We start from the raw sequence: 20,325 nt of genomic DNA, 5'->3' as shown, positions 1-20,325 counted from the left end.
AGCAGTATTACTCACAATAGCCCAAAGGTGGAAGCAACCCAAATGTCCATAGAAAAGATGAATGAATAAACAAAACGCAGTGTACATAGACAGGTGATATAGTTTGGATATTTGTCCCTGCCCACATTTTGTGTTGAATTGTAAGCCCCAATGCTGGAGGTGGGGCCCGGTGGGAGGTGTTTGGATCATGGGGGGAGATCCCTTATGGCTTGGTGCTGTCTTTTGCAAAGGTGAGTAAGTTCTCGCAAGATCTGGTCATTTAAAATTGTGTGGCATTCCTCCTCCCCACACCCCCAGCCTGCAACTCTCTATTCCTTTTGCTTTCACCATGTGAAGTGCCTGCTCCCTTTTTGTCTTCTGCCATGATTGTATGCCTCCTGAGGCCTCCCCAGAAGCAGACGCCACTATGGCTCCTGTACAGCCTGCAGAACCATGAACCAATTAAGCCTCTTTTCTTATAAATTACGAAGTCTCCGGGATTTCTTTATAGCAATGCAAGAACGGACTATGGCAACAGAAATATTATTCAGCCTTAAATGGGAAGGAAACTCTAACACATGCTACAACATGGATGAACCTTGAGGACATTATGCTAAGTGAAAAAAGCCAGTCAAAAAAGACAAATACTGTATGACTCCACTTATAGCAGGTACATAGTGCAGTCAAATTCACAGAGAGAAATAAGAATGGGAGTTGCCAGGGGCTAAGGGAATGGAAGAAGGAGAGTTGTTGTTTTATGAGTATGGAGTTTGAGTTTTGCGAGATGAAAAGATCCTTAGAGATGGATGGTGGTGATGGTTGCATAACAGTGTCAATTTACTTATTGCCACTGAATTAATTACATGCTTGAAAATGATTTAAATGGAAAATTGTACGTTATATATATTTTACCATAATAAAAATAGATAGGACTGTATGTATAAACATTTTTAGCAATAACCGAACCATGAATTAAAGATAATGTCCATAACGAACATAATTGGCAGTGTTTGCTAGGCAGACAGCTCCTCCTTATTCATCCACACTATATAGTAAAAACAGCAAGGATCGGGGGTTGTGGGGCAAGGGGAGGGAGAGCATTAGGACAAATACCTAATGCATGCCGGGCTTAACACCCAGATGGCAGGTTGATGGGTGCAGCAAACCACCATGGCACGTGTATACCTATGTAGCAAACCTGCACATTCTGCATATGTAGCCCAGAACTTAAAGTAAAATTAAAAAAAAAAAAAGAAAAAGAAAAAAAAAACAGCAAGGGTCTCACCTAATCTGACAAGATGAACAAAACAAAACTAATATCTTGAGAAGACCAACTAAAATGCACACCTTCATGCTGGCCTTAAGTTCCTACTGTGTTACTGACTGTGTGAAGCCATCACTATTAGCCATGGCATCTAACACTCAGCCCCTAGACCTGTGCTGCCCACACAGTGCCATCGGCCCCTTGAAATGCAGCTGGCTGAACTGAAATGTGCTGCTGTGGATTTTGAAAACTCAGGATAAAAAAATTTTTTTAACCTCGTTCATAAATTCTGATACTGATTACAAGTTGAAATGATCATCTTTCATAGATTTGTGAGTGTATCAGTACTTTACTGTCAGCCACAGCTGTGATCATCTTGCCATTTCAGATTTGGGAGACTAGGTGGCCATTGTCATTGCTGATCCTGTGAGAATGTAAAACTGAATAATATATGAAATGCAAAATAAAACAAAATTAAAAATATCTATATATATTTTATATATACACACACACATATGTATATTTTTTTGAGACAAGGTCTCACTCAGTTGCCTAGGCTGGAGTGCAGTATCTCACTCATGGCTCACTATAGCCTCAATCTTCCAGGCTCAGGTGATCCTCCCACCTTAGCATCCCTAGTAGCTGGGACTACAGGCTCATGCCACCACACCTGGCTAACTTTTTGTATTTTTTGTAGAGACAGGGTTTCATCATGTTGCCCAGTCTGGTCTCGAACTCCTGGGCTCAAGCAGTCCACTTCCCTTGTCCTCCCAAAGTGGTGGGATTACAAGCGTGAGCCACCTTGCCCAGCCTAAAAACATATTACTTTTTTTTTTTTTTTTTGAGATGGAGTCTCGCTCTGTCGCCCAGGCTGGAGTGCAGTGGCATGATCTCGGCTCACTGCAAGCTCTGCCTCCCAGGTTCACGCCATTCTCCTGCCTCAGCCTCCCGAGTAGCTGGGACTACAGGTGCCCGCCACCACGCCCAGCTAATTTTTTGTATTTTTAGTAGAGACGGGGTTTCACCATGTAAGCCAGGATGGTCTCGATCTCCTGACCTCGTGATCTGCCCGCCTCGGCCCCCCAAAGTGCTGGGATTACAGGCGTGAGCCACAGCGCCCAGCCAAAAATATATTACTTAAAATTAATTTCATCTTTTTACTTTTTAAAATGTAGTTACTACAAATACAAAATTACATATGTGGCTCACACGGTCTGCACTGCGGGAGAACATAAAAACAGATCTCCATACTTTTTCCAGCACAGTTTAGTAACACATAATAGTTAATCCAATGTGTTACAAAATTCAAATAAGCTTGATTTTTAAAAAATGCTTAGAATCCGCTTTTGAGGTTTTCTATTAATAGTGAAAGGCAAAAAGCCACGAGCCACTGGAAAAACATTTATTTTCCCGCTGTGGTAAAATATATACAATAATCCACCGGAATGTATGGTACAAACTAAAATTCACTTCTTTCTCAAAATCTCATGGGAAGACATATAGAAAAAAAATGCTGACAGTGTGAAAAAAACCAATACAGTTGTTACTTTGTATCTGCGAGGGATCATTTCCAGGACACCTGTGAATACCAAACTTTGTGACATTCAAGTCTCTTATATATAATGGAGTACTACTTGCCTATAACCTATGCACATCCTCTTGGATACTTTAAATCATTTCTAGGTTACTTATCATACCTAATACAACTTAAATGCTATGTAAATAGCTGTTATGCTGCATCATTTAGGAAATAATGACATGAGAAAGAAAGTCTACATGTTCAGCACGGGCACAACCATCTTTTATTCCCAATTTTTTTTCAATTGATTGAATCTGCAGATGCGGGTGCCACAGATACAGAGGGACCAAACCTATTAGAAGTTACACACAGAGCTTTGCTAAACAGTTGGGCCAAAGTACAAACGTTCCCAATAAACCTCAGCTCATTTATTATTTGCTAGAATGATTCTCTTTCAACAATAAGATACTTTGATACATATATTCTTCTTTCAGTGCTTATTTGTGCACTTATCTCTGTTCTTTTTCTCTCTCTCTCTCCTACTCTCTACTCGAATATCAATATCTTTGTCTCAGTCAATAGCAACAGGAAGGCAGGGACTTTTGGTTCATTCTCCAGCACTTCCATGCCTCTAGCCCAATGTCAGGTACATCAGAAACACTCAGCACATACTGATTATTTGCTGTGGAAATACATTTTTGTGTGTGTGATCCAACAAAGGAAAGTTGTAGCAGTGAAGAGAATTCAACAATAAAAAAGTAAATAAAGTGTTTTGAAAAACTCTACTTAAAACCACTCAAAGGTTGGCAATGGCAATTGAAATAAAAACTTACGCAAAGATATGTGATAACATGATAGAAGCAGAACGAGAGGTGAGTTTACTGCATCATTTATCACTACACTATTGCAGAAAAGATCTTGAAGCCAAAAGTAGGCGGGAGCTACTGGATAGCATGCACTTGGATATGTTATTTTTCATTTATAAAAATCAGACTTTGAAAATACAATAGAATCTTTCCAATACTTTACATGGAGATGTGCAGCAACCATGAAAATATTTTCTATCACACAATGGTTCGCTAGTTACTCTGAAGCAAAAAAAAAAAAAAAAGTTGCAGAACTAATATCAAAGTGCATATTTTTCTTTTATACAAAAAGCACTGTTCTAAGTTTATTGATGTTTTCTACTAGGTAGGTCTTCAGTAGCATGCCATATAGCAGAGCAGGTATTTTCCAAAAATATGCATACTTTCTTCATCCCTGTAATTTAAAGGTGAGAGACACAGTACCTGCTTTGGAAACCTAATCATCCTATAGAGACAGCATTTTGGAAAGGGACATATAAAAATGATTCCACACTTACATGAGATAGCCCAAAGCAATGTAAATGTGTCCTTAAAATTAACTCTCCAATCAGCACAATTAAGAACCTGAAAATCAAATTTAAAAATTAATTTTAAAGGCCGTCCAAATGCAGGATTTCTTTGAGTGTGGAACCATTTGACAAAAATACATGAATAAAATATATTTTTATTACATATCAAAAATATGTAGTGAGCATCAAAGATGATGAGAGACCAGGGAAGGACTCCCTGAAAAGTTGATATGTTAGCAAAAATTTGAGACAGGTAATGGCATGAACTCTGTGGAAACCTGTGCTGTGGGTGGTGGGGTTCTTCTGGCAGAGAGAGCAGCAGGTGCAAACACAGACGCTTGTCCAACATGCTCAAGACACATGGATAAATTCTTGAATGGAGAGAGAAAAGCAGATGAGGTCAGCAAAGTAAAGGGGCCGGGACAGGCAGGTCATGTAGAGGGAAAGGTAAGCACAGGGAAAGGTCAACTTTTATTCTAAGAAGAACAGGAGACAGCTGGAGGGTTTTGAGCAGAGAAGCGATAGGGTGGAACCTCCATTGCAAAAGTACCCCTTTGAGGGCCTGCAGGCCAAGGTCGGGAGTAGAGGCAGGATTCCAGTCAGAAGCCTCCAGCAACAATCTTGATATGTGCCAAGGGTGGCTTGTACCAGGGTAGAGGCAGCAGGAGAGGTAGATCAGTGCCATCACTGCAACTAGCTCGTCTGTGAGAGAGCCCACACCCTATCTTTGCTACTCTTCCTTCACTGCTACTCTACTCACTCAGTCAGTGGGGGCATCTGAGATGCCATATCATTCATATACCAGCACCCCCAACTGCACACCCATGGCCAGGACCTCTCCCTAAAACTGCCAGCTCATATACCCCTCTCCTGCCTCAACATCTCCACCTGGGTGCCATGCACACATCCCAAATAGAACATGTGCAAGTCTAAACACCCTGTTACACCTGAAACTGCTCCCCTATAGTTTTATTTGCCTCAGTCAGTAGCAACATTATCCCTCCAGTCACCCAGGCCAAGAACCCTGGAGTCCTCCTTACCTCCTCTTGTTCTCTTATTCTTCAAGTCCACTCCATCAGCAAGGTTTGTCAGTGATATCTTCCAAACTCTTCCAGACCCCACCATAAATCACCTTCTCCATTGTTAGCAGGCTCTCCAGGCATTATCATCACTTACCTGGATGACTACAGCAGCCTGCTGGGTGATCAGTTTGCCTCAGGCCCTGAGCCACTCCAGTCAATTCTCCACTCAAGCTGCAGGACATGTCATTCCTATGCTCAAAACCCTCCATCATCGGCCCTATCTCCCTGAGAGTAACAGCTAAGGGGCTCTGCTCCACACCTTACCCTCATTCCCACCATTATCCCCCAGCTCACTCAATTCCAGCCACGTTAGCCTCTTTGCTCCTGGACTCACCTGGCATGCTTCTGCCTCAGGACCTTTGCCCTGGCTGCTCCCACTACCCAGACCCTCTTCCCCCAGGTAATCAAAGGCCTCACTTTCTTGCCTCCCACAGGCCTGTGTTAAAATATCACCGGCTCAGTGAGAATTTCCCTGACCACCCTATCTCAATTTTCAACCCTATCTTCAACCCAGTAGTCTGTGGCATCTTCCCACTTTATCTTCTCCAGCGCACATTTGCTTTAGAACATAGTATGTAATTTCCTTTTTTAAAAATGTGTGTTTACTTCCACTATATTAAAAGCTCCTTAAGGGCTTTTTGTCTGTTCCATTCATTCCTGTCTCCCGGTGCTTGAACACTGCCTGGCCCATAAGAAGTGTGCAAGAAGCATTTGTTCAGTGCATGCATGAATCTGTATTTTGCTTCTAATGAGCACACTGGGAAGGGCAGGCTAAGCAACTTGCCTCGGGCAAGAACAACGTAAGCAAAGATCTCTGGCTTCACCTCTACTTTGCTGTGACATATGTTTCTGTGGGCTGGGCAGGATCTCAGATGGGGCTTCCAGGCTGCAACCACAGAGCACTAGTGCAGAACATGTGCTATTTCACTGACAGGGCAATGCTGCTACTTGGTGATATCCATGGCTCTCTGTTGTAGATGGATTAATGAGGCCAGACCCAGACCATGTGCCCCAGGCAGGCCCTGGGGAGGGAGACAGCACGGAGCCTTTCACTTCCTGGAAGGAGAGTGCCACCGTGGGTCGCCAGGGGAAAGCCATGTGAGGCAAGTCTGGAAAAGAGGCCATGCTGACATCACATGCGGCTTGTAGAGGGCAGAGGGCAGCCACTGAAGGGGCCCTGGCTTCCCTGTCAAGTGGACAATTTGGTCAAAAACAAAGGCAGCTTAGGCTAAGGTGAGAGCAGAGGAGGCAGAAAACAATTATGGTGACATCAACAGCAACTAGTGATGGGTCTGTGGGAAAAAGTGTTGAGGTAGAGTGGAGGAGAAGGAAGCATCAGAGAAAACTCAAGATTTCCAACTTACAGAACTGCATAGCTAGGATGAGATGATTTGCTGAGAGAATCCTGGACAAAAGACAGGTTTTAGGGGAGGAATCATTGGCTTAATTTTCAGGATGCAGCCCTCCAAGTGCCTTTGGGACAGTCAGGGGCTCACATCAGGTAGACAGGTGGATACATGCCCAGGGCTAGCTATAGCATCTGGGATAGGAATGCACATTTGGGAGCTACCTGCATTGAGGAAGGGATGGAAGCCAAGTGTGTGGATGAGATGGTTTGCAAGAACAAAGAGAAAGGAGTTGATGACTTGGACACGGCCTCAAGAGACTCCATAATTTGATGTTTGGTAAAAGCAGTGGATCTGCTTTTGTGAAATGGCACTAAGAAGTGAAGTCAAATGAGAACTGGCGAGTGCCCACTGGATGCAAAGCAATGCAAGTCACTGGTGAATCTGGCAAGAGGCATTTCAGTGGCACCACAGGGTAGAAGAAGATTGCAGTGGATTGAGAAGTGAGCATAAAATGTAGAAACTGAGATAGGCAGCTCAGAAACACTTCCTGAGACTTTGGTTGTGAATCAGAGGAAAGATTGTGAATTGGTGGCTACACAGTACACAGTTTTGATTTGTTAAGTTTTTAAAAATTAATTTTCAAATACAGATATATAGACATGTACACATTTTAAAGAGAAGGTAACGGCTGAATTTACTAGCAAGATCAAATGTTAGTTCCTGCTGAGGGCCAAAAGGAAGTGCTATGGTCAGAGTGAGGAGGCTCCCTCTGGTCCCCCTAGAAATGCAAGAGTGTCCAGTCCTGAAAAGGTCCTCCTGTGCCTGTGGAGCATAAGAAGAGTGATGGAAAAAGAGTGAAGTGACCCTGGATGAGATCTGAACATGAGGTCAGAAGGAAGACAATGAACCAGGGGCCAACACCCTTGCTGAGTGAAGAACAATTTCCAGGAGGTCAGAAGAGAGCAAGGGCATATAGTAAGGACCTAGGAGCCATTAATCAATGAAAATTTATTTGTGTCTGCTCCATGGTGACCAGGCAGGTTAGCAATAGGAGGGAATAGTTACCAGTGTGTCTAGAATCCAATGATCAATAACCTCATACAGTCCTAATTCCTGAGGAGCTCTTGGCAGGCTTCCAGTCAAGGCCAGGATGCCCAGGATCTTTACACAGATGAACAGCTCAAGGCTAGAAAAACAAGAATATCAACCAAGACATGTTCTTTCATATTCAAAACCGTATGAATTCAGAGTCAGGAACTCCTATGGGGAGATGAGTGCAGTCAACAGAGGAAAGGAACATTGGCAAAAGGAGGAAAGTGGATTTAACCAGATAAAAAATAGAGTCCCAGTTGGTCCAATGAAAACAGAAAGATGTATAGGAGAAAAGGGAACATTTTAACATTCATTTGAGAATGTGAGCTCTGGTAAATCAGAAAGGGCTGAAGCTGAAGCCAGAATTCCATCCAGAAATAAAGTACAACTCTAAGACAATGGGCTTCGTGCCAAGTTGTAAAAGAGAGGAATAAACCTGAGACACTGAGAAAGGGAACCACTCAAATATTCATCACCCAAATACAGCAACCACCCAAACAGCCTGAATCCTTATTACCTAGCTAGAATCCAGAGGTTCTAGGCAAGCTTCATCTTTAAGACACCTTTTGACTTACTTAGCTCTTAGTAGCCCCGTTTTACAGATAAGAGAACTGAGGATCTGGATGGTTAAAGTCACAGAGAATTGTTGCACAACTAGTGACAGAATCCACATTTGAACTCAAGTTTAGGTAAGCCCAAACACACATGGAAGAGGAGCAGACAATCACAAGAGCCTAGGGGACCAGAAAAATGGTCTAGGCTTCAGTTAAAACAAGGAAGCTCTGGATGAACATTTCACGCCATGCAGGTATCTGGGGACAGAATCTTCATATACATTTTAGTGCACCTAGGCATAGTAATCATAGCTAATCTGAGAAGGCACTCAAACCAACCCAAATTAGTAACAAATGAACAAGGAGCGCTGGATTCTAAACTGTTGCAGAAGGAAGCCTTTCAGACTAACCTAAAATATTGCCAAGCAACTTTGAAACTTATAAAATATTCATTTAAAAAATGCAATGATGATGTTAGGCAGCTTATAATGGATAACTGTGTATGTTTTCTGACACATCAAAAATGTTATACATGCTTCATATAAGGTCCACACCAAAAGCTGAACTCTGAACATCTACACCACGAGGTCAGGAAAACACATGTTTGGAGGAAAATGTGGGTTATACTTACATCATGGGATATTTAATTCATGATTTGAATGTAGCCTTAACAGTAGGGCCAAAAGCGTCCTCATAAGCCTGACCAGAGAAGGCCCAGGCCATGGGAGAATAGAGTCAGAATAAGGAGTCTCATTTGTCAGTCTTTGCCAGTCTTAAGAGAAGGTAATGGAAGATAAGATGATATTTAGTATTTACATGTCTTTCAATGCTGGGGTAAAAGACTCACAGTTTCTAATTAGTATAAGTTTCCTATTTAGTACAAGCGCCACAACCAAGAGGTCTGGGTTCCATCTGCAGTCTCAGGATTGCAGGGCAAGACCCTTCTGCCCTGAACATAGCTTCTGTTTCCATAATGGAAGTGGAACAACTTCAGTGGAATCTGGAATTGTCCTAAAGGATAGAGAATACAACTGAATATTCTTTTTGTTGTTGTTGTTTTTTGAGACGGAGTCTCGCTCTGTCGCCCAGGCTGGAGTGCAGTGGTGAGATCTTGGCTCACTGCAAGCTCCACCTCCCAGGTTCATGGCATTCTCCTGCCTCAGCCTACCGAGTAGCTGGGACTACAGGCGCCTGCCACCATGCCCGGCTAATATTCTGTAATTTTTTAGTAGAGACAGGGTTTCATGGTGTTAGCCAGGATGGTCTCGATCTCCTGACCTCGTGATCCACCGGCCTCGGCCTCCCAAAGTGCTGGGATTACAGGCGTGAGCTACCTGCATTGAGGTAGGGATGGAAGGCAAGTGTGTGGATAAGATGGTTTGCAATTATGGTGCCCAGCCCTGAATATTCTTACAGAATGTGTTAACTTAATTGGCTCATTGTTTCACATTAACTCACAATGGCAACTTACTCAACATGATTTTTTTCTCAATCACCAGAAATGGTCTCTTGTCAAAAGCATAAATTGAATGGTAGTGGAACATTTAGCATGTGACTAAATGATTTGAGTGGTCATTGGTAAGGAAGCAGCATTGTGATCAAGTGTTAACAAAATGGTACATAGTCAAAGAGAGGTAGATATCAATTGATAGCTATTTAGTCAGAGAGATAGACAAATACATGGAAGTATGGTATACACAGTGTTTCATGTACAGTTGCTCCTCAACTTACCATGTGGCTACGTCCTGATAAACCCCTCATAAGTTGAAAATATCATGTCAAAAATGCATTTAATACAACTAACCTGCTGTATACCATAGCTTACCTTAAATGTGCACAGAACACCTTCATTAGCCTACAGTTGGGCAAAGTCTTCTGGCAACATAGTCAATTATACAGTATCAGTTGTTTCCCTTGGTGATCATGGGGATAACTAACAGCTATGGCTCACTGCCACTGCCCAGCATAGTGAGAGAATATCATAAAATATATCATTGCATATCGCCAGCCCAGGAAAATACCAAAAATTGAAATACACTTTCTACTGAATGTATATAGTAGTCCCACCATTGTAAAGTCAAAACATCATATATTGAAGCATTGCAAGTTAGGAGCCATCTACAGATTTGTTCATATTAGTATATATAGAGACAGACTGTGTTTTTTAACAGCTTCAGAAGACTCTGCTGAGGGATAAGCTATCATTTATTAACCACTTTCTTGCTATTTTCAGTCTTTTGCTCAATGAATAGCCTTATACATAAATATTTCATGTTTCTGAGTCTATCTGTAGAGAAAACTCCTATAAATGGAACTGCAGAATCAAAGGGTAGGTATACTTCAAATTTGGTAGAGATTGCCTGTTGCTGTTGAAAATTACTACCAAGTTCTCCACCACCTGTCCCATGATGGTGTATGAGTGCTATTTCCCCAAACCTTGCATAGTATGGTGTATTATCAAACTCTTTGATCCCTTCAATTGAAACAAGATGTCTGTTTCTCATTACTGAATTAATTGCATTTACTTAATTTGGGTGGCATTGAGCATCTTTTCTGTTAAAAGTAATTGGTATTTGTATCTTTGAAACCGGTGTGTTCTTGTTCTTTGCTCAGTTTTTAGTAGTTTGCAGGGATGGTATTATCTTAGATCAAGGCCATGGCTCTCCAGCTGCGCTTGAAAGATCAGCACTATCCCCTTCACTGGGACCTTGTTAGAAATGCCTGGTCCCCATTGAGTCAGATCAGCTGAATCAGAGTCGCATGGGTTTGAAGTCAGCAATCTCAGGCTTAGCAAGGCCATCAGGTGATTCTGATGCTTACAAAAGTTGAGAACCACTGTATTTTAAAAAATTAGGCCTCATCTGAAATATGTTGCAAATGTCTTTCCTTTGATGTTATCTATTTTTTATTGTCTTCTAGACAGAAATATAAAATTTCTGTGTATCCAATTTAACAAACTTTTCCTTTTTAGTATTTCAGTTTGAGTTCATCCTTAAAAAGTCCTCCCCTACTCTGAAACTACTAAAAATTCTCCCATATTTGCCTCTTCATTTTTTATGTTTAAATATTTGTTACAACAACTTGATTTATTTCTGCATCTTGAAACTATTGTGTATGTGGAGGAATTTAAACTAGCATTTAAAGAATGGAAGAACAAAAAAGAGAGGCACAAAGCATTATATGTAAATCTGGCAAAATTAAAAAAATAGATAAACACATGGTTTTCATGATATTCAGAGAAATTCAAGTTCTTTTCAAAATCTAGGTTACCCAGCCATTTCTATTATCCAGTAGTTCTATCTCTTCATGGCTTGCAAACATTTACACAGACCTTACTCAAAAGCTAATGTCAGTTTTACATTTTGTGGTCTGCTCCCATTCATTCTGTAATAAGAACCCGGTGAAGGCCAAAGAGGTCCCAAGAGAGAAGCACAAAGATAAAGAGAAGGAAGCAAAAGGCTTAGTCAATCCCTTTTTAAGTGTCAGATGATTGTTTTATAGGCAAGGAGGCAACGAAATACTCCATTGATCGTGTGTGTGTGTGTGTGTGTGTGTGTGTGTATGTGTGTAATTGGGGTAGTAGGTAGCTGGGTGATAAGGCTGGGGAGATGAGTCTAAGTTTGTACAAAAATGGCACTGAGCTGGATTTTTTGTGCAAATAGAGAGCTGAGTGGACTCCACCTGGATTTGCCCTCGATGCAGAAACCTGGATTCTGATCACTTTTTCTTTTTGTTCAGCATCTTCTAGAGAGAATCTCCCAAACTCAAAAGGCACAAAAGTGCTCCAATAAAACAATCAGAATGTAAGGATGACAGAGGAAGGAAAGCTTCCTCCTTCGGGCTCCTTTGTCTGAGCTCTGATGATTATCTAAAGATGGTAAAGGAGTAAGGACGTGTGTGTGTTTATTATGGGAAAGCCTAATGGAAAGTTCTTGCGTTCTTATTTTCTCAGAAAAAATAATCACTTTGCAGACATTAATTAGCTTTAGAAAAATATTGCCCCAGATCCTTTTATACAAAACGCTGCCCTCTTTAAGTCTCCTATCATAATTTCTGAGACAGAGAACCATGTGATGGAAATTGTACCCACCCCACGAGCACTCACTGATCATGGAAGTATTCAGGGACTAGATAAAGAAACGGACATATTTTCATTAAGGTCATTAATTTCTGTATTTCAAGAATCCGGTATTCATGGGTCAATTATAAAGCATGAGATTTCACCCTAAACTTTATCTAATGGTGTCAAATAGACACAAACATTGAAAATACTCATACCAGTAAAGCATAATACTAAAAGATCTGTGAAATATATTTTATTGCATAGTGCAGAATAGCCCACTAGCTGTTCATTAGTTTTATAATGGGTTTACTGCTGCTTGTTCAGTAAAAGAAATTATATGAAAATTGAATGACCCATAATGGGACTTGCGGACTAATTGCTGAACTCTGTAATCAAGAATAACGTTGAAGCAAACCCAGGGGGGCAGTACTTCTTGGGATAGAAGTTAGTAGTGGTGCAAAATGATGACGCCCTTCAGGCATGCCTGTTTCCTTTGTTTCTGCCACAATAAACCCCTAGGCTGCATGCAGGTTGGATCCCCCGTATCTACTCACTGGTTATTTTTCATAGAATCATAGGAATTATTTGATCTAATCCTTTTGTCTTTCTGATAAATAACTAAGTAATAGGTTCAAGACAGCACCACAGTTAATGGCAGGAAAGAGAAGGACACATAACTCACAGCAGTCTGAGATCATTTGTATATTTATTTTTGATAGCGCTTAGTTGGTGATGGTGCCGAACATTTTAGCTTTTAAATTACTGTCAATTGAGTAATGATATATAGCTGTGCTGGACAATACAGTAGCCATCAGCTACATGGGCTATTGAGCACTGGAAGCACAGCTAATCCAAACTGAGATGTCTTGTAAGTCCTCAGCAGGCATTTAAAAAGATCTTATTAGGATTTTGTATGGATTATATCTAAATGGTCATTTTTTATATGCTGGCTTAAATATATCATTAAAATTAATTTCAGCTGTTTCTCTTTACCTTTCCATTAGGACATTTTAAACTGTGCACGTGACTCACACATTTCAATTCTATTGTACAGTACTGATTTATAAGAAAACACTTCACTGCATTTAGGAGACAGCTATAAGGAATCTCTTTCCTAAATTTGCCAGTGGCTGAGAGCAAAGAAGGAGAGAATGGGGGAGCATTTGTTTTTAGTACTTCAAAGAGCCCTTCCCCGTCAGTGAGGAGAGAGTTGCAAGCCATGTCATATAATGAAAACTAAAGCACTATTTGACACCAGTTAAATAACTTCAAGTTCATGTTTAAATATGTATGCATGAATTAGTAAATTTAACTCTTAAAAAGCCATCAGCAATTTTGACAACATAACAACCATCATATTCCCTTTTGATTGAGCAGCTGTTTTCCTGGAAAAATCATAACCAAAATCAGTGTCCCACAAATCAGTTCTGCTCTTAAAAAGACATCTGTCCACTGTCAATACTCATACCAGGTAGATAGACTGATGATAGATAGAGCCAATCCACCATATGAGTGAGAACTGGGGATGATTCTTATCTGAATTGAAAGTTGCAGATCAACACCAAACACTTTTTTTTACTTAAAACAGCTGGCAGGCAACCACTCCACCCCAGACAACCGAATGCTCCTCTCACAAAGAAATTCTCTGGTGGAAAAATGTACGGCATTTGTCATAGGGAAATGATGATTTTGCATAAATAAATAGGTTAATTTTCAACATATCAACTCTGGTCTCCAAATTAGAAGAAGAATGAACAATACTTTCTATTATCACAGGCACACTCTCTTTTTGACAAAAGCACCGCAGTTGTTTCTTAAAAGGTTTTAATTTTTCAGTAAGATATGCAGTATTTACCACTGAAATAACACATTTCCAATAGAGTAAAAGTCATGTGTGGTGTATAGGATACGAACAACATACAATAAATACTTTTTCTAGAAAAAGGTCTCCTCCACTCTTCTCATGAGGAAACTGCTTTGCTAAGAATGCTGGGTTGTTAGACACAAGCTGAAAAGTGACTTCCACAACTTGGCATTTAATCTGTATGTTTTCTGAGTTGCCTCTTAGGAACAACTCTATTAAAGCTGTAACAAAGAAAGATTCTGGAGGTTTCTACAATAACCATGAACACATACTTCCCATCTGCAGGGATCACTGAAGTGTGAGCAGCAGTTCTGTGCCTTGGTATAGACAGCAATTCCCTCTCCTTTCTCCTTCCTTTCCCTGTGCTTGCCCAGGACTATTACCAAATTAAATGCCATATGTTAAATGGGATGAAAATGTTTCCTGTATCTTTTATTTCTATAAAATGAACTATGTGTCTTCCTGTCCCCAGCCCACAAAGCCTCCTGCGTTTCCAGAGATAGATAAAATTGTGGACAATTTGCAACTTCAGGCAACAACCAAGAAGAAAAAAAAGTATGATTCCCCTACAAATTAGTTAAATTTATTCTAATTTTATCCTCCCCTTTTCTCTCCCTCCCACTCCACCTCCTCAAATCCAAATCCACTGGAAATGGAGCACATTATGACTGATTTGAAATGTAAAATGCTCCAGACTTTTAGCATTACCTAGAAAATCTTCCTTAAAAATAATATTTTTGAAAATTTTTAGTTTGAAGCAGAAAAGTTCTGATATGCTAGACTAGCTTCTCACATCTGAAGGGATCCATTTAAAAGATAACAAGGGCAAATATGTAAAATAAATTCCTAGGGAAGGCAAGCTGTGTCTCTGCACAGTAGGAAGAAACTGAATTCCACCACAATGTTGTATTCCAACATTCAATGGATGTAACAGATGATTCACAGAGTTTCTAGTTTAAAAGTCTCCCAAACCCACATAGAATGTGAATTGGAGTTTTAAAGAGGAAAAACAGCATTTTTCAAGAGAGAAGGAGAGAGGCAGGTTCCCACACTGCCAGAAGCCAGCAGTGCTTTTCAGGCGAGCCTAGGAGCTGTCAGCAGACATTGTCATCTGATGGGAAAACACAGTCTTACAACTAAGGACTGGATGCAGCCCCTTGCCCATCTTCTGCTCTTACAACAAGGGAGTGGAAAGGAGCACATGTAGATATCATGAAACATATTCTTTAAGAAGACAAACAAAAGATTTAGACAGGTCTCAGCCAAGCACATGAAGTGAAGCAGTCGAGGATGAAAGCATGCCGAACCAAACGGCAGTCTCTAGTGTGCTTGGCTTTTTTCTTACTTTAGACCACATCTTCTTACTCTTTTCCTAAATCCATTAAACTTCCACATTAACAGAAACACCTGCACCGTAGAATTTTCCAAAATGGTAAATCCTGTTTTGGAAGGAATCCCTAATAATACGTAAGATACAGATTTTTAAAAAAGAACATGTTTTAGACAAGGGTAGCATGATGCTCATCCTCCCTAACAAGGATACAGAAATGCAGGTTTCTTCCCTCTTACCAACTCCAGTACATGCTGACTCGCCCTCCCTGAGAGGGGTAATCCCTTTCCAGGGGCTGGCAAACAATCATGCCAAAGCCGCCCGTGCCCCAGTGCGGACGCAGCGAAGCCAAGGCAGAAGGGGGAAATCGGTTACCTGGGGAAGAACACAACTCCGCTCAGAGCTTCTTCAGAGCTCCGCTCGCGCAGGACAGGGCAGCGCAGGGTGTGTGGATGCGGCTCCTCCCAGAGGCAGGCGCAGCGCACTCCCTCCCGCCGCCGTGACGATGCTGTCAGCTGCTCGCCCGCCGTGCGCCCTGCACCGCCCGCCGGCCGTGCGCCCCGCGCCCAGCGCCCTCGCGCTCCACCCGCTCGCAGCCGCTGCACCTGCGCTGGCCTGAGCCGCGCCGGCCTGGCACTGTCACCGCGGCTGCACGCTCCTCCTACTCTCTTCAATCTCTGCCTTCTCAGATGTGCCAACTGCTGCAGAGGCTGCTGCTCTTGCTTAAATGGCGCCTGCTCGCCTCCAAAGAGCTTTTAGGTGCCACCTACTGCATGCTCTTGGAATAGATGGCGAGGACTGGAATTTTCTGATAATTTAATGAATTAAAATAATTCCATTGAAAGGGAACCAGATTCTTTTGTTCGCATTGCCAACTATAATCGCTACTAACCATATAGACTTTTTTTCCATTTCCAGATTTTAACTTTTAAAAACCGACTCATTTAAAGGCAGACGAAATGCCCTGCCCCATACCATAGCTAAGCACACAGCATAGATTAATATATTCTAATTTAATAGGATCCTATGACAACACCGCCATTGGCAAGCTTGGATTAGAATTGCTTTTTCCCTGAGTGGTTTCACATTAGCATTTCAAGGAAATAACCACGTTTATTTCCTGACATTGATAAACAATTTTGTCAAAGACGCATTGATTAAAAAACAGGTGAATAAGCAAGAAAAAAGATTAATGGCTAACAATTCTGTGCAGGCATTTTTAAAGTGCTTGAGTATAACATTGATCCATGTTAAATTTAAACTACAGACTGAAGGAAGATTTCTTCTCTTGGTTATATTACTCATTCTTTTGTAATACCAAATATGCTAAAAGACGAGCAAAATTAATATTCTGTAGTTCTTTACATTTGATTTGTGTTGTAGAATCCTATTTATCTATTTTAATCCCGTCTTCACTTTCTAAATAATTAAAACAAGTTAACCTTTGAAGTTCATTTCCAAAGTAAAATTCTGCCCTGCTATTCACAGGAAATATGCGTTTTTAAAATCATACTTAAAAACTACACATTTTACAACTTACAGTCAAGAAAACTTATTCCCCAGTTCATCCTAATTCTGGCCTTGATCCTATGGCCATTGGAATATAAAAATAAAAATACACTGTTTTTACTAAAGTCATTTAAGGCTACTATCAACAGTCCTGCCCCTACACTAATGATGTCTAAAAGCAGAGTGGTCACCCTGTCCTCCACAGTCTCCTCTTCATTACAAAGCAATATATGGCCACTCAGAAACCTATCCCAGAGGAGACTCCAAATATGATGACAGTGGATTCTGAGCACTGCCTGATGCAGTTTCTGGGTCCTGAAACAACCTTCCAGTTTTACAAGTCAGGATGTTGTTTTCCATGACAACCAAAATGTAGGTTATCAGGTTAAATGACAAAATGGAATTTAATAACTAAACAAAGGAGGGTAAAAAGATTAAAGAAGCAAAAATCCAGTGCTAGCGTGCAAGCAGGGAGAGCAAATCAGGAGCTGATAAAGAGAGCCAGTTCTATGCTGAATATCCCACAATGCAGAAGAATCCTGCCTTTTGCCAAATGCCATCATTATTTTTTCTGAGAATGTGAAGCAGAGGCCCAAAGGCCTCATTTAAACAAGGAGCAACTCACTTAAAATGATGTCTCTGGCCTCTTTGGCATTCCCCACAATCCCTAGCCTTTCATCAGCCAGAAGGAGCAGATTGCTCCCAAATTCCTCCTTTAACTTCCCCTTAACTTGTATCCTTCTAAAAGCCTGACCCATTTGCTTCTAGGCTAGGGGCTCCTGACATCTGCCTGCACATTAGAATCAGCAGGGGAGCTATAAATACATTTTAAAACAAGGTCCAATTTCCAGTCCAGCTCATGCCACAACTGGCACAGGACCTCCGTGGATGGGACTCAAACATCCATATATTTCAACGTGTTATGTGAAGTTGCTGTTTGTGTCCCCCAAAAATTCATATGCTGACATTTTAGTTACCAATGTGAAGAGGTGGCACCTCTGCACAGAGCTCTCATGAATGGGATTAGTGCCCTTATAAAAGATGGCCCAGAGAGCTAAGGTATTATCTATGAACCAGGAAGCAGACCCTCATTAGACACCAAATCTGCCTTGATCTTGGACTTTCCAGCCTCCAGAACTGTAAGCTATAAATTTTGGTTGTTTATAGGCTACCCCGTCTATGTTTGTTTGTTTTTTAATAACAGCCAAGAGTAAAACAGAGGTTAAGGTCAAGAACCATTAATCTAATATAAACCTTTGTTACTCAATGTGAATTCGCGGATCTGCAGCATCCACATTACCAAGCAACTTATTAAGAATACAGACTTTTAATCCCCACTCCAGAACTTCAATCTCAGATTCTGACTTTGATAAAATCTCCAGGAGATTCCCAAGTTTGTTAGAAGTGGAAAAGCTCCAAGCCAGAGTACCTCAAATGCTTCAGTATATCAGAATCACCTTGGAGGAGGAGGCTTGTTAAAACACTTCCAGCTGGGCCACGCCCTGGTTTTCTGATTCTGTAGGTCCGGGATGGGCTCCCTGGTAATGCTGATGCTGCTTAGAGCAGGAATCTAGATGAGCTATGCCACTCAGGTCATGCAGAGACCAGCAGCAAATGGTGGTGGGCTGTTCAATGCTCAGGTGGGAGGAACATAACAGTCCTCCATTTTCTAAAGTAAATCAATCCAGTGTCACTCCTTTCGGGGAAGCCCCATCCTTCTTTACAGTCTCACAGGTGCACTTTCCCCAGGGTCTTTGGGTGGCTGTGAAAACAGCCTCTTCAACTGAGTTCCTGCTTTGCTCTCACAGCTTAGGACTCTGCAGGCTTACACTTGGCCCTTGTGCAAATGAGAAGACGGCCCCTCTCTGGGTGGACACAACCCTTCCCTCTGCTCAGACAGTGCGTGGCTTGAGGGGCAGAAGACTCTTTGTGCAAAGAACTTCCTGGACAGGCGCAGACACTCTGGATACCCAGCTGGGTGAGGGATGCACCTGCTGAGCCCCAGGCCACTCTCACCCTCTGCTGGTCACCTTGTACATTACACAAACTGCACATTCCTCAAGGTACACATCAGCTCTGCTCCCCTACCAGGCCAGCATGGTCTGTGTGATGGCTCGTAGCTCCATTTATGACCTTGGTCCACAGAGTGCCAGACACTGCCAACAAAGAGGAAGAGCCAAATTCTGACACTGGGGACACAAACTAAGGGAGAAGGCAGTAGATGCACAGATCAGGTGCTGAGCAAGCAAGCATGCAGTGAATGAAAACACACGCCTTTGGACTATGTTCTCCATGGGTCTCTTTGTCTTACTTTTATCCTGTTCTCTCTAAGACAGTGGTTCTGGGGACCAGCAGTATCAGCAACTCTAGGAAGTTGTTATAAATACACATGTCAGCTCCACCCTGGACCTATTGATTCAGAAACTCTGAAGGTGGAGCCCAGCTATCCGCTTTTCAGCAAACATTCCAGGTGATTCTGGTGCACAACAGAGTTTGAAACTCATTGCACCACAATTTGTTTTTTTTTTTAATTATACATTTAGCAAATGCCCTATCAACATATCTCCTCTAAAATTCTTGAAAAGTTACCATGCTGGTAGAATGTGCTCAAGGGAACAATGCACTCCATCTTCTGTGAAGTTTCTGATAGTGAAGACTCAGCAGATTTTCCTGACATCACAATATTTGTTTCTTCCCAGCTGTCCCTTCTGAAGTTCTACCATGCGAGGGTGGGGCACAGGCCTCTGCTGCCCAGAGAACACTCCATTTCCCAGCAGTCTTGTCACCAGCCAGGATGTCCACCTCCAGGACTGGCCCAGGTCTCTCTGTACCTCAAGCCCCACTCACCATGCCCTCCTCAACAGGGTCACTCCATCCTAATCTCTGGAGGAGCCAAATCCTGGAAACTAAGGTCACAGCCCTGAAGTGCAAAACGCCCTGCAGATCTTGGAGAAAGGAAGCACATAAAGGCTTCCCCCCAAAATGGAAGAAGAAAATAAAATTTTCCTTTCATTCTTGTCCATGAGTTTACCGGTCCAAACATAAGAGCTCTGAAGTTGGGGTGGTCCTTCAAAGATAGCCCACATTGAGGCAAGAAAGCCACCCTGGATCAGTCATTGTCTGTGTGCTGTCTCTCCTCACTCCTTAGGAATGTAATCGTGGGCAAGTTGGCTGTCTTTGGTAGAAGGTAATGTCAAGGACGGGAGTCACCTGAGAGCCTTCAGCAGTGATACTCCAAAATTATAGACGTGTGATATTTTTAAAAACTAATTTTAGCACAATGAGTTTCAAACTCTTCTGTGCATCAGAATCACCTGGATTGTTTGCTAAAAAGCAGATTGCTGA

The 20,325-nt window shown here is 41.8% G+C and overlaps 1 protein-coding gene across 2 annotated transcripts in view; it reads right to left on the bottom strand.

Moving 5' to 3' along the window:
- Nucleotides 1–16,200, bottom strand: part of DIRAS2 (DIRAS family GTPase 2) — a 33,130-nt gene extending 16,930 nt beyond the window's left edge. The window contains exon 1 of one of the 2 annotated variants that reach the window (XM_003279511.2): nucleotides 15,847–16,200. The gene's annotated coding sequence lies outside the window, so the exon portion shown is untranslated. The remainder of the gene's footprint in view (nucleotides 1–15,846) is intronic. The other variant, XM_004087017.2, reaches the window with a different exon arrangement.
- Nucleotides 16,201–20,325: the final 4,125 nt, after the last annotated feature.

This window comes from Nomascus leucogenys, chromosome 1a (genome assembly GCF_006542625.1).
Source record: "Nomascus leucogenys isolate Asia chromosome 1a, Asia_NLE_v1, whole genome shotgun sequence".
NCBI lineage: Eukaryota > Metazoa > Chordata > Mammalia > Primates > Hylobatidae > Nomascus > Nomascus leucogenys.
The sequence above is the reverse complement of the archived record's forward strand: the minus strand, read 5'-3'. Positions and strand labels throughout refer to the sequence as shown.